This window comes from Medicago sativa, chromosome 6 (genome assembly GCF_051527215.1).
Source record: "Medicago sativa cultivar Bolivia chromosome 6, Bolivia_mono, whole genome shotgun sequence".
Lineage (NCBI taxonomy): Eukaryota > Viridiplantae > Streptophyta > Magnoliopsida > Fabales > Fabaceae > Medicago > Medicago sativa.
In genome coordinates this window covers 59,947,997-59,964,195 of record NC_140754.1, presented here as the reverse complement: position 1 = coordinate 59,964,195, position 16,199 = coordinate 59,947,997, and the positions used below count along the sequence as shown (strand labels likewise).

At 31.7% G+C, this 16,199-nt stretch overlaps 1 long non-coding RNA gene across 2 annotated transcripts; it reads right to left on the bottom strand.

Moving 5' to 3' along the window:
* Window positions 1-9,176: 9,176 nt before the first annotated feature.
* Window positions 9,177-15,847, bottom strand: LOC146916011 (uncharacterized). 2 transcript variants are annotated; one of them, XR_015014838.1, is made up of 7 exons: window positions 15,495-15,847; window positions 15,263-15,389; window positions 15,109-15,159; window positions 10,662-10,709; window positions 10,104-10,182; window positions 9,739-9,785; window positions 9,177-9,373 (listed from the first exon to the last, which is right to left on the bottom strand). It is a non-coding gene; the product is annotated as an uncharacterized LOC146916011 (long non-coding RNA). The 2 variants fall into 2 exon arrangements; XR_015014839.1 differs by having other exon boundaries at window positions 15,263-15,335; window positions 15,495-15,846.
* Between the last annotated feature and the right edge of the window lie 352 nt (window positions 15,848-16,199).

The window sequence follows — 16,199 nt, the reverse complement described above, 5'->3', positions numbered from 1 at the left end:
GAGAGCATAATTACGATCCATGATTGATTGTTTTTTCTTTCTTTCTGTATATATTCCTTCCATGAGTTTGGAATCATGGATCCAGATGCAATTATATGTCACGGTGATTGTTTGATCAAATTGTTTCATGACTTTGTTTTACGCTTTCTATGTTATTGGCATAATGTTTGGTCGATGCCCTTATATCCATATTGGCGTGAATTTTTTGTCAAAATCTTGTCCAGTGTCTATGCCATTTCAATCGGAGCTTTAAGTTAATTGTTTCAATTGGTTTGATTTTTTTTTTTTGTTTGAAAATTTGTTTAGAAACATACGCTTGCAGTTGAAACAAATTTGTTTTAATTGATGAAACCATTTTAGACATGATCTTAAGCATATAAAAGTTCTTATATATATTTAAGAATTATTCATGTATTTTTGAGGGAATTATTCCTGTATTGTATGCGGCACTTTGATTATACATATGTAAAATATCAAATTTCCGATCAAATAACAAAGACAATTCTTTTATATATATTTGCTTATTCCAGTTTGATTATAAAGCAAATTCAGTCACCGCTAATTGCATAAATTGTGGATCGGCTATTTGTGTATTCCATTAATGTCATTTTCTTATTCTCACACTTCATGAACGCGTACTAAATAAGGATTTGAATATGGAAGTGATAAAGATTTGAATTTTATTTTGATTTTGGTGATTTGATTTTATATTAAATCTTTTGGTAAAAATAATTTTCAAACATTGTTATCATATCTTGTAGCTTAATTTCTATTTGAAATTAGTTTTGATTCACAAAGATTTTGTACATAATGTTTGTTTTGAGAAGTAGGCAAATAAAGAGTTAAAATATATTTGTGATATATATGTTGCCTTTTAATAATGAATCTCAAAATATTATGAATAAATTTTTAGTATAGAAAGTAAGAATTTGATTCCTTAAAGTTTGGGAAATAATAATTCTAGTTTTGTTTGTTTATTTATAGACATATAAAGTTTGTTTCCTTTATTTTGGAAAACATTTGTGCTAGAGTTATGTTTTATTTTGTTTAAAGAATCATTCAGTTTATATATGTGAATCAATTATAGCATGAATATTTTTGGTACATATAAAAATTCAATTTTCTTGTGATTTAAAATTGAATATTTGGTTTATAGCATGATTGTGATATTTGAGTTTATTGTTATTAAGTTTTCTACAATAATATTTTGTCTTATCATGCATTTTGAATATATTTCATGCAATGTTTGATGTTGCTTTTATGCGATATATGGAAATGTATTGTCATACACACATTGGTGTGATTTGTGACTTGCATCTTCTTTCAAATTTGTGAATTTGTCTTCACACTTAAGTATTGTCATACATACACACATTGGTGTGATTTGTGATTTTTATCTTCTTTCAAATTCGTGAATTTGTCTTCACACTCAAGGGTTGTCGAGTGACCTTATGGTTACTTAGCAACATAATGAACTAATTCGGCCTACATTATGTCGGTAGTGCCTTGTAAATTTAAGACATTTCCCATTTGCATTGTAAAATTAAGACCATTCCTATTTAAATTCATTTATTGAATTGTCTAGTAATTCTGGTTGTTTTGGTTGAAACAACAAGTTGCAAAAGTAACCTCTGTTGAATAGATTTGATTCAATTGGAATTACAAAAGGTGTAGTATGGAATTGTTCATGCGAGCTGTTTTAGTCGGCCAAAAGGAAGGCACAGCTTGGCCGGATAATTACATACCTGCGATGGTAAATATGCGGTAATTATTAAGTTTTTCCATGTGGATAATGAGGATGTCAAAAGGCACCCATTATCTGACCGGACTTCTTAAGTTTTATCCATGTGGATAATGAGGATGTCAAAAGGCACCCATTATCTGACAGGACTTATTACCATATTTGATCATTGCATTGAGATTACCGTTTGCAGTTAATTCTTAGCAGTCAAAAGATTGTGTTTTAATGGTGCTTTGGTATCTTGTTTTTGGTCTTTTAATTTACAACTTGTGATGTTAAATATGTGGTAATTTTTTAATTTTCCATGTGGGTAATGAGGATGTCAAAAGGCACCCATTATCTGACAGGACTTATTACCAATATTTGAACATCGCATTGAGAGTACCGCTTGCAATTAATTCTTAGCAATCCAAAGATTGTGTTTTAATGGTGCGCTTGGTATCTTGTTAAGGTCTTTTATTTACAAATAAAGAAGCACGTTTCTTTAATATTTTACTGACATGTGTGATGATGCTGTGTTAGTGTAAACTTATTTAAATATTTAAGAGTTTACATTCACATATATTATGATAAACATATGACAATTATAAGAATTTATTCTTTGTTAAAGTAAATTGTCATTGTTTGATCATTCCTGTAAAATACCACTAGCAATTGATATTATTGTTTAAAGACTTGATATTGATGGTGCACTAGGTATTTTGGTGAGTACTTTTGCTACTCTTGTTCTCTTTAAGCTAATATAGTTTAATGTATTTGTTAATTTAAGTTAAATTTTTTAAATCTTAAAAGTTCTAACTTTTAGGAATTAAAGAATAATATTAACATTATCCTTGGATCTAGACCTTAGATAAGGGTGGTGAAACTCACATTCTCTCACAAATTCAGTATCTAATGTGAGAATCAAGTTTGACAAGTGAGTATACACCAACTCTCAAATAGGTCATATGTGATCATAAAGCTGAAATATCATATAGATTAGAGGTGTTATTTAAGATGACAAAATTTTTGTCATATTTTCTTTGCTTAAACTAAGGTGCTTTTAAAGCAATATAGAGAAAGACAAGCTCTCATTGGAGAGTGGGTATTTCATGAAGATTATTAGGCAAAGAAAATGTAAGAAGCACATTATGTAAATATTTAATCTTGCTAAGACACTATAATTTCGACTATCTATGACTTGTTCGAAAATTCAGTAATTTCGACTATCATATGACTTGTTCGAGAATTCAGTATTTAGTATTCTCTTTGCACAATTAAGTTTATAACTATTTCAGTTAGAAATGATCATTTAAATGATCAATTCATAAAGTGTGCAAATAAGGAAAAGTTGAAGCAAGAGAAAATAAAATAGTGCTCATTCAGAAAATACCTCAAAAAGATAAGGGCAAATAAAGAAAAGTAGTCTTGATTGACTTATGTCTGATGATGTTGAAAGATATATCAATTTAGAATGGACAAAGTCGATAAAGATTGCTTTATTTATTTTTTGAACTATTTTTAGATTGTCATTAATGGATTATTTTTTGTATTTAAAAGACTATTTGGTGAATCATTGCTTGGATTTATTATTATTATTATTATTATTTTTTTGTTTTAATTTCTCTCTTTGAATGAATCAAGATATTTTAAGTTTTTTATTTTATGATGATTCAATGTGTCTTTTAAGTTCAATTATTAGAGTCAATTCAGTTATGACTTGTGACATTCTATATTGTTTAAGGTTTTAAATACTATAAGTTTTCGTCCCACAAATTAAGAATATTTTGAGACATAAATTGTTAAGTTTTCTTGAGGAACTATTTCATATAGATCAAACTCAACACCCTCAAGAACTAGGGATTCTAGTGTCATTAAGAATTGACTGAAAAGAAAAATTCTATTTAGTATATTTGAAAGACTCTATTAAGACAGTCATGATACTAGTTTGCTTATTATAATTATGGAGATGGATTTAAATATAGTGTTTCTTAATGGTGACATTAATGATAGAATATGGTGCAGCCGAATAAAACTTTTGTGTCAATTGATACAGAGTAAATGATTTGCAAAGTCATGATCCACTTATATGTTAAGAAATTTGTCTCTTTAGTGTTACCACAAATTCTCATAAAGTAATTGTCTCATTTGGTTTTGAGATAATATTATGGAGAATTGTGGATTTAGCAAGTTCAGTGGGAGTAAGTTTATATTCCTAGTTTAATATGTCAATTTTATTTTATTTGGTCAACTATGATATATGTTTGTTATGTGAAACCAAGGAAGTCTCTAACAAAAGTTAGTGATGAAAGATCCTGGGGACACCTCTTTTGTATTAGGCATTTCAATACTTAGAGATTCTTCTCAAGGTATTATTCGGATATCACAAAAGAGTTATATCAATAAAGTTGAAAATGAAATGACATAATTTTTGGATGACCTCAATCACCGAGAGAGACTTTTCAGTCTCAAATATTTCCCATTAGGAAGTATATGAATTCAGAAATTTAAGTATTTTCCTAAGCTTTGCCTATAGGATTCTTATATATGATTTTATTATACGCATTTGGAAATAGCGGATATAATAAGATTGTTTGGCAGATACTTGAGCAATTCAAAGTTTGAATTGTTAAAAAGGCAACCATAAGGATTATTAAAGAGAACAAGAGAGCTTATGCTCACATTAGAAATATGACAATTTGGAGATCATTAGTATGTCAGACTCTGGCTTTTGGATGTCTGTATATAATACACATCCTGATTCAGGAAATTACTGTAAGTATTTATGTCACTTAGTTATATACTGTTAAAGGTATTGAAAGACCACTCAAGTTATATAGTGACATAATTCAGTTGTATATTTATTTGATAACAAAGTTTATAAGGTTCATTACCTTTGTTGTTAAATGATAGAACACATAGAGACAAACTTTATGCTAGCTATACCACTAATCAAAGACATGACACATAAGGTCTTTCATGTGGTTGTTGTCATTAAGGATGTCTTGGATTAGTGGGAGTCTCTTATTTTATGTTCTATACTTTTGTTTTGATATTGATACAGACTTTATGTTATGATTTTCTGCAGAAATAAAGTTCATGAGGTTATTAATGCTATAACCATTTCTGTATCATTTGTGCAAATTTTAAATTTGCAAAACTTCAGTTTGATCTCATTAAAGACTTTAGTTGGATCAGTTGGAAATAGGCATGATTTAGAGATCACATTACATGAAATTTTCATGCCACTCATCCATATCAATCTATGTCATCAAGTGCATTGATATGGTGGTCGTCGGGGTTCCGTCACGTTATACGTCAGTGACGACAGCCGCGGTGGTCCCATTATTACTGTATGAGGTGGACCAGATTGTAAAGTTGAAATCTAAAGATAAATAGCATTCAGTTGCGCGCCTAAAGAATTCTGATATAATTATTAAGATATGTAGCCCAAGTGGGAGATTGTTGGAATATTTTATTATTTATTATATTCCAATATCATTATGTGGGCAAATATCGTAATAATAATTATATTAGCTATTTATCAATTGTGGACCTTAGTTGATTAGTGATCAAATTAAGTGATAAGGCTATTAGATTTCTAATTGGATAATTAATTAAATATTTAATTAGTTGATATGGACTCAATGAGTGGATGTCTGGATGACCCATTAACGGAATAATGGGAAACCCTAATGCCCATCCAATATAAAAGAGGCTATGGTCCCCAATATACCGTACATGGAAAACGTTCTTCTTCTCCCCATCTGAAGAGAACTTGAGGCATAAAGGTACCGGTTGAGGAAGAACCAAATCAGCCGCCGCTAACCGATGTTTGTTTCAGATCACCTCATCTCTTTATCGTTGTTGTCGAGAGGGCAGCCACCAAAGCTTCATCTCCAGGTATTCCTAATACCCTAATTCTTAATATCCTTGATAAATCAAACATGTCGTAGATCCGATCATAATCATGTTCAATGTTTTGTTTGCTTCCGCTATTGATTCATAATTGTTGAACATGGTTTATGAAATCTGTTTTTATTATTAAGACCTAAATTTCCAACAGGCTAAAATAACATGTTTATTTAGTTCTTTTTGTCTCACTTTCAGAAAGCGAAAGAAAAAACTTTGAAAAAGAAAACTTACTTTCAAATATGATCAATGGATCATTGACCTGCTATTTTTCTAACATCTAAATGAAGGCAACATAAAAATGCTTTAGAATCAGACAATAAACTTAGGATAGTCTTTACAATGTGAGGCAGGTATATGAAGATACTACACAATGCATACATTCAACATGAAAAGACAAAAGCAAGAATAACATGAATTATCTGAATCCAATATTTGCAGCAGAGGAATATGTAATGATTTAGATTTCTAAACTCTTGTAGCATTACCTAGTTTCGGAACCTTTGAACCATTTGAAAAAGTAAGGCTCACCAGTTTCCATGATAAAAATCACATAGAATTATTAAACATGATATTGCTATGCAATATAGTTTTCTATTCCATGGGCAGAACTGTTGGTCATACTTTTGACATTATTCCAAATTGTGTATTGTATACATATATCTATCCATCACTGCATGGCCTTTTCACCAAATTATACATGTCTTGGCTTTCAAGTTGTTTGCACCTTCCCTTGGTAATTTCAAATACATAGTGCCTCCTTTTTTTAATCTTTCTCCTTACTTCCGTCTTTGATTCAAGAAATATACAATTCTTCAATACATAAATAAAAATAGGTTAATACATTCAAGCAATACAATCATAGAAGGCAAGGATGTTCACAAAAAATGGTTCCCTTACAAACGTCAGTCAAGAAGTTCCATTACCAAATGAAAATTGTAAAACTGTCAACTATGTTTAAAAGGTAAAATAAAAATTCAAAATAAAACATGTTGAGAAGCAAAATTATAGAAGAAATGATATGTAAATTTCAGAGGAAAAAAACATTGACTTTACCGCTTAGATTTGGTCTTGTTTCTGGTGCTTTATTATTGTTTTTGAAGTTTTCTGCGGCAGATACTCTTAATGTGTATGATTTCTGATTTTTCCTCTATCAAATGCCTTCAAATGAAAAATGATCTATAACACAAATCATCATGGAATAAAGATTGAAGAAATGACCATAACATAAAAGGAAGCCCATATCGCAATATTTGTAGATCCTTCCTGTTGTTGCGGGCATATCGTGTGCTCATGTCTTTGTCGCCGATGTGAGTAACCATTCTAGTATGTCGCAGCTTTTTTACGGTGGCCAAAAATAACACAGTCTGACCATCCCCTTCCCGTTACGGTAGCCAAAAATAACACAGTCTGACCATCTCCTTCCCGTTTTCTCATGTCTTTATATCCAGGGGCGGTTTCACCGCCCGGCGACCCCCGGCGGTCGCCCTGGCTCGATCAATAATTTTTGCATATATGACCCAATCCAAAAGTCCATTAACACACTTTCAAAAAGAAAAATTTGGGCAAAATCTGAAAATTCTCACACGCAAATAAGCTCGGAAAAGACATTTACCTCCTAATTTTATTTAGCACACTATTGACGGGTTCATCTCTCTTATTTTAACGGGTGAATTGTTCAAATTGACCCTGTAATATACATTATGTCTGAAAAATGACCCTGCAAAATACAAAACATATATTCTAGCATTGTAACTTGAATTTTTCTTATTTTTGACCACCCTATAATATACGCGTAGTCTAAAAATTTGATCACAGGTTGACTTTTTTAACTATTTTTTTTCATACATGTTTAGCACGTTAAAATATAGCTTTACACAAAAAATTAAATTCCTTCGACCAGCGATAAATTAATTATGAATTTTTATTACCTCATAATTATGAATTTCTTAAACAATTTATAATTAATTTGTATCTCGTTTAAAAACTACAAAATTTCATTGTGAAGGTTCTTATCATATTCTAGTCATGCCTATAAAATTAGGGAACTAAATTTGACTTGTGAGTATACGCTTACGCGAAACAAAATTTCAATTTTGCACGTTTTGGTTGAAAAATCAAAATAAATTTAAACGACTTCGAAATGCTATGAAACTTTACAGATCCTTTTTATGTATTTTTATAGATGTCTCTACAAAATAATGAGCTCAAAACTCGATTTATAGATCTAGATTTCCGTTGTTTTGTTTTTTGAGCTTTTGACACTTTAAAAATTCATAATTAATTTGTCATTTGTCGAAAATTTATAATTTTTTCTGTATAAAGCCATATTTTAACGTTCTTAACTCGCCTCTAAGAAATGATGGAAAAATTCACTCTCTTGGTTTTTTTTTGGACTTCGCGTATATTACAGGGTTATAAATAATAAAAATCTCGAATTACAGGGTCAATTTTTCAGACTTCACGTATATTACATGGTCAATTTCAATTAATAACTCTATTTTAAATTGTACTTTTGTTTTTTTTTTTTGAAGAAGCTAAAATGAAATTTATTAGAATCACAATGAGTCCTGACCAGCACAAGAGGTGCTAGGCCAGAAGTCGTAAAATAGCAACATACAAATGATAGATGGGGAGCACCCAATTGTAAACCCATAGACCCCTGCATCTAAGACAATCTGAAAAACCCACAGGAAACATCACCTAACAAATGACTATCTTCGAAAACAGTAAAAGGAACACCAAATTCGAAGACAACCCTCCGCAACAACATAAACAAAAGTTGTGCCAAATCACTCAAACATCCTCACAAGCCGCCACAAAATCCAAAAACTAGATTATCCAAGCCCTACCCCATCCATACCACTATGCAAAAACCACAACTTCAAAAACCCCCCAACCATCACGCAAGCAACTATCTCCATCACACCACGCAAACACCAATAATCTCGCTAACCCCTCTCGTTGGCTACCACCCATTTTGCCACCGTTTAAACATCACTGAAAACAACCGTAAGAAATGATACCGATGCTCCGTCTTTCTACTGCATCAATCCCTCAACTTGATTGTATCCTTTGGCAACCAATCTTGCTTTGTATCTCTCAATAGTACCATCTGCATGATGTTTGATCTTGTATATCCACCTACATCCTATTGGTTCACTACTAAAAAAATTGAAAATAACGACGGGCAAAATCCATGTCTAAAACATGTAATTTCCGTCACTAAACAGACTAGAGACGGAAATAGAGACGGATCCAGGTCTGTCGTTGAATTCTCGGTCTCTAAGCTATTTAGAGACGGATTGTAGATTCCACCTCTGATAGAGACGGAACATTTCCGTCTATAACCACAAAAATCCGTCGCCAGCATATAAAAATAGAAGAAATTAAATCCATCTAGAGACGGACTCCAAATTCCGTCTCTAATAATAAAATATTTTTAAAAAAAATAATTTTAGCTTTAAAATAAATTTCATGTTGGTAATTTGGCAACTATATAATATATAGGTGTAAGCCTGCATATTCTAGATAATAAACAATAAACTAACATAATTTAAATTAACATCGTACAATAAGTTGTTTATTTACACCATCTTAACTAAGCTTCACAATTCACATTCTAGATAATGTATAGACTATAGTAGCTGTACAAACAATATTTGCAGCAAAGATGTTAAAGTAATTTCGGTGAGTCAAGAGCTTTGCAATCTCACCAAAAGGAATGCCATTTTCAATACCCTGCCAAAAGCAAAATCAAGCAAACAACAATGAACATAATTGTCTAGAGATACTCTTTGGCATATACAGTTTTGACTGTTCTAGTAGTGTAATAACAACAACAACAACAACAACAACACATGCATGAGCTGCAAATCTAGAGATACACTAGCAAGTAATAAACTACTTGACAACTATAAAGGCCAAATTTGTAGAATCAAAATATGACAAAATAAGATGCTTTGTAGGATATTCTTAAGCTTAACTAATTTATTCAAACAAGGTTTCTACTCCTAGACCATTAAGTCATACCATAACAATTGATGAAACAAATGAGTAGCAAATGTTAAAGTTGACCTAAAACAAAATAGTCTTAACTTGCTTACCTCATCAATCATAGACTTCGTCTTCTCAATTGTATTATCACTCCAACCTACATGGAATCAAATTTCCCATGTAACAAATAAGCCACAATCATGAGAGAAGAGGTTTTGTGTAATTTAATAATAAAACAACAAACTTAAACACTAGTCCTAAATTAATAAACACAGTGAGCCAAAAGCCTCGAAAACTGCCCTATCTGAATGATACACCAGAAAAACATGCCACCAAACAGTAGATGCAGAGCAATTATACAAGTATTTATTCTATAGTAGCAATACAAATATCAATAATGAATACAAAAATATATCTAACTATCTATCTATGCCCAACAATGATATATTGTTTATTGTAAGTTTCAAAGATGCACCTGAACTTGAAAGAACATCATCAATCGTACTTTTCAAACCCCCTAGCTTCAGAAGGCTAACAGCCCACAATGAGAGTACCTAAAGAAACATAAGTAGTTACTTTTCACTTATATACATACATACATACATACATACATACATACATACATACATACATACATACATACATACATACATATATATATATATATATATATATATATATATATATATATATATATATATATATATATATATATATTAAAAGAGATTTACAATTAAATAAAAACCACATAAACTTTACCATGCTAATTATCAAAACCATATAAACTCTTATTACCACTAAGTTGCACTCTCTCACTACAAACATATGTATGTATACTAGTAATACTAATGTGAGAACGAATATTAAATACTAATAATACTAAACAACAAAAATAGATTGTGCAGAATTTTATTTTTGGTATCAATGATAGGTGCTTGAAAACATATACGGACATAACACTAAACCACAAAAAAAGCATCTGTTCAAATAGATAGCATTTTAGAAATATGTTTGCAAGAGTGAGACAAAAAACCTCTTGAGTTAACCCCTTTTGCTTCTTATTTCTCTTCCTCTTCTTGAACTGTAACAGATCAGAAATAAGTGGACTACATCAGCCTATGAAATAGAAAATGCTTCAATATCCAAACTAATTGAGTCCAACTAAACTACATTGGCCTATAAGTGGAATCATGTAAATATAAAGTCTTGAAACTTAAAACTTGTCTAAAAGAACATTGAACAATTTCAATTATACAAAAAATTATGGATTAAATTCATCACAACTTGTCTGAAATGATAAACCTCAGCTTTAATACCATTATGATAAAAATTTCATCTAGAACACCTATGGAAGTAACTAAATCAACTTGATGGTATACCTCATAATCATTAATGCCAAAAAAAAAAGTAGCTAAGAATCAATGTAACAAAAGAATGGAAGGGTGCCTCAAATTTCTTTTTCGATTGAGAATTCAATGACATTGCCTTCCTGTCACAAAATAAGTTGGCTAAAACTTAAGCATTACAACAAACAGCAAAAGAGAGATAAAAAAGTAATATCAAATGCATCACTACTCAAATTCAAACTCAATCATTGATATTCAAATTCAAAATTAATCGAGAACTGTTATACCCTAATTTTGAACCTAAAAATACTAGCTCCATTCTTCTCTTCTTGTATTTCAAGTCATCTGAATTTGTCCTGGATCAATTGCATCTTGCTCTGCATTTTATTTCAATGTTATTTGCAAAATTCATGAAAAAGGGTATTTTAGTCATTTCCTGCTTTCAAACTAATTTTTAGTCCTTAAAAGTTGTTTGAGTCTTCTCAAATTGGTTTGAATAAGTCCTTGTTTCAATCTCATGTTAAAATCTATTTCAAAAAATCACAGTTGAAGTCATTTTGAGTCAGTTTAGCCCCTAGGGGCATTTCAGTCATTTCCTGTGTTAAAACCCTGTTTAATCCTTAAAAATTGTCTCTGAGTCTTTTAATTTCGCTTGCATAAACTCTTGCTTTAATTCCATGTCAAAAACCATTTTAAAATTGCATTTGAGTCGTTTTAGTCCCTAGGGGCATTTTGGTCTTTTCACACGAAATTTTGGCAGAGAGAGGTTACTTTAAAGTACCTCATTTAAGTAATTGGTTCGTTTTAGTCCGTTTTGTTATTTTTAATCGTTTCACTTTACGTTTAGTCAAATTTACCAATTTTTAGTCCAATTTTATTTTTTATTTTTTCTATTCTTAAGGTCCTCAAATTTCTAATAATTGCATCCAAGTCCTTTTTTGTTTCGAATTTATTTTTAAGTCCTTTTCTTTTAATAATTACAGAACAGTCCACATTTTGTCCAGTTTATTTTTTAGTCCTTTTAGTTATTTCCAGATTGGCCCTTTTAATTTTCAAAATTGCAGGGAAGTCCTCAAGGTCCAGATTTTAGTCCAAGTATAATCCAGGTACAGGTGGCAGCGTGTTATTGGTCCAGAGTGCACAAGTGTCAGCTTATAAAAGGCCAAGTCATCACAAAGGCCATTGATTCAGAGCCATATCAACAAACACCAATTCCATTCTCTCTCCACAATCAAAAGATCAAACCCAGAAATTTCACAAGAACACGATGAAGGTTTGAAGAACCTTCAAACCCTAACCGTTTTTCCAGAACCACAATCCATCCAAACTCTCTCAAAATCATACCAATCCTCACCAATTCAACACTGAAGCCATCAATTCACAACTATTCTCGTCTCAATTCATCACAAACAACGAAAATCAACAAAAACCAGTTCGAATTTACAAAAAGAAAACTCTTAGAGATTTCAAAGAATCATCATCATTGAGTTTTACCTTCGCAATTCAAACGAAGGATCATCATCAACGATGACGAATCCAACGTGATCACGAAGGATTTGGAGAGAAAAGAAATCGAAGAATTAGAGAATACGAAGAGTGAGAAGACGAAGAGAGCTTCGATTTATTTTCGAAGTTCGAATCAAGAAGTTCACCAGAGGCAAGAAGAAAGCATCAGATCATCTTCTCACCATTCTTTTGCTCGAATCTCCAAATTCCAGCAGGTAAATCTTCAGACTCTTCTTTCTCTTTCGAAATCCCATACTCTATCGTTTACGAATGCTTTTCACGCTCGAATCAGTGTAGATCGAAGCATTTCAAACCGTTTTCCTCAAAAAGGTTTCAAAAATCCAAAACGTTTCGAAACCGTAAAGGTTCAAAATCAAATCTGTTAGAATCAGTATAGATCGAAACGTTTCGAACTGTTTCCTTCAAAAAATATCAAGATCGTAACACTTCGAACAGCTTTCTTCAAAAAATATCAAGATCGAAACATTTCGAACAGTTTTCTTCAAAAAGTATCAAGATCCAAAACGTTTTGTGTCCGATCTACACTGATTTGTGGATTATTTGTGATTTACGGTTTGAAGTCATGTTCGTAGTGAAAGAACGAGTGAAAAAACATGTAAACATGAAGATGAGAGAAGATGAGAGAAGATGAGAGAAGACGAGAGAAGATGAGAGAGTCTGAAGAGAAGAGAGAGAAATTAGGGTTAAGAATGAGTTAAACCGGGCTCTCCTGCTTTTATATTGGAGTGAACCGAATTGCTTCATTCGAACCGGTCTGGTTCACTCCTGGACCATGTGTGTACGCCGTTTGATCTAAGGTTTGGGTCTCTGGATCAATCTTGTGGCTTCCTGAGACCCGAATCCAGTTGGTGCTTGGGCTTGGGCTTAGGTCTGCGTAGGCTTTAGTTTTTTTGTGTTTTTTTTTTTTGCTATTTCCTGACACTGCTTCACTTTTTGCACCTCTGTTCATGTTCAAAATTTCTTGAAAAAATCTATAAAAATTTGTGTATGTTTCTTGACAATTTTGTAATGTTTTTATGCAATTTGTTTACTGAAAATCTTAATAAAAAATATTAGTACATTTTCTTGCTTTATTTCTTGATTTTATGTGAAAAATCTTATAAAAATTGTCTAATTCCTTTTCAAATCCTTGATAATTGTTTGTGGTACATGTTACTTGAATTTAGTGAGTTTTATTGCTACTGTTTGTATTTGATCTTGCTGCATGTGTGTGAATCTTGGTTAATTACTTGGTTTGCAAGTTACATTTGTGAATAAATAATGCAAATATGCCTAAGTTTACTCTATAAATGTCAAGTGCATCATATTGCCTTAATTCTCATTTTAAGACCTGATTATAAACCTTTGAAAAATGTAGTAGAATGTGAGAATTTTAGGCAATAGGGTTCTTGCATTTTGTGAGTAATTTTTAGTTATATTTTTTTGCATTTTTTGGCTTTATTTTGTGAAGTTTCCTATGCTTTTGTCTTGACACTTTACATGCTTTATTTCCTTTGATATTACCCTATGCTACTAACATTTTCTTGTTTCATGTTTCATACATCATAAGCATACTCTCCATCACACTTTCTCATCTTACTTCTTTACTTTTACTTTGCTTTAATTCATTTATGTGAGATTAAGTTCCCCCAAGGAAGTAGTGTGTATGTAGGGAAATGATGTAATAAGGACAATGGACTCTAATGATGTACACCGACACGAGCACCGACACATGCACACACATCACATAGATACTTTAGATGTATGGTTAGGATATGCATGCCTTAGATGTATGTTTAGGGTTTGAATGCTTTAGATGTATGTTTAGGATTTGAAACTTAGCAAAAAAATCATTTTCCAAATAAACATGAACAATATCACCTAAATCATTTTCTAAATAAACCTTGGGATCAAAATCCCATTGTATTTTCCTTTTATTTTCTTAATCAAATTCCAATGAAAATTAATCATACTTGACTTTTTTCCAAAATCACTAATCAAACCTCACAATTTCACAATCTTATGCCCTTGAGACCTCTCTCTCTCATTCTTCAAATTCCAATTTTCAAACTTAAAATCAACCAACAAAAACAAAAACATTTTTTGAAGAGAACTACGGTGGATTTGATCCCTTAAAAGGGTACGTAGGCAAGGAATCAAAATTCCTTCAATTCAAATAAAATAAAAATTCAAACACTTTCTTCTCCCTCCAATTCTTGACTTAGTAAACTCTTAGGTGTAAATATCATTTTCCAAATAGCATTTAAAAATAAAGCGCGCGCGTAGAAAGTAAATACGGTTCCTATAGGATACTATAGTCGTTATGGGTGCCTAACACCTTCCCGTAGCGAAAACAACTCCCGGACCTCGATTCTCAAGGGTATTGCTTATTTTTTTCCCTTCCCAAGAAAAAATGAGATATCAAAGGTTCAAAAGGTTCAAACGTAATCAATGTTTGACACCCGAAAACCAAGATAAAACAAGAACTCACTAATCAATAATGAAAATTTGAAATCATAACTCAAATATTGATAATCATAAAATCAATAATTAAAATTCAATAGCTGATGATAAAAAATCTAAAATCATAAATAAAAACTCAGAAAAACGCAGGAGTGTATGTGGTACCTTATAGATTCAATTTTGTCGCTAGCAAAGAACGACGTTGCCGTTTCCGAACTGTAACAGAAAACCAGATATACTGAGAGATAGTGAGAGAGTGGTTCTCTAATATGAACATGGATCATGAATTAAAATCGAAAAATAGAGTTTGAGTTCTTACCTCCGCCCGCTGAAATCAAATAAAGGTACATGAATTTAGTCAACACAAAAAGGGAACTCTTTCTTCTTCGATTCTAGGGTTCGGAAAAGGGAAAAATCGTTGGTGTCTTCAATTATAGATTTAACTTCTTCAAATTGAATCATACATGAATTAATTTAGTTTTAAAGTAAGTTAATTTTATCAAAATCAAAATTGAATCGTACATGAAAATCAAATTGAAATTGAAGTTTACCTGTGAGAGATGAGTCTTCAGCGAACAAAGAGATTGGTTGATGGAGAGGGATGGGTTATTGAATCGGGTTAGGTGGTGGAAGAGAAGAGGAAAAATCAAATTGGTAGAGACAAGAGGAAAGGGAAAATCTGAAATTGAAAGAGGGAGAGGGAAAAGTGAAAAAGAACCCTATTCGATTAAGATGTTGGAGCGATTTTTTATTTTCGGGAAATTTGTGAAATAAAGCATTTGGACCCAATATAGGGAAATTTTTGTTTTATTTTAATTATTTTTTACTCTGAGACGGAACTAGAGACGGAATAATTTTATGACGGAGAATGCTGTCTCTAACTTCCATCTCTAATGCATGAAAATTAACTTCCGTCTCAGATTATCATTTTCCGTCTCAGATTTCGTCTCTGTTAGAGACTGAATAAATTCCGTCTCTAAAATCCGTCGGTATTTAAGACTTTTCTAGTAGTGGTTTGATGTGTGGTTGTAAATTCACCAGTTTCCAAGTGCCAGTATTCTCAAGATCTGCAAGTTCAGCCTGCATAGCCTGCTGCCAACAAGTGTGTTTGCTTGCCTCATCATATGTGGTTGGCTCAATGTGTGAATCAATGGATTTAGAAAAAGCACAATGAGAAGGAGACACATTAGTATAAGAAAGGGAATCAGAAATGGGATATTTAACATTGGTAGATAAAGCATGAAATGAACCAGAAG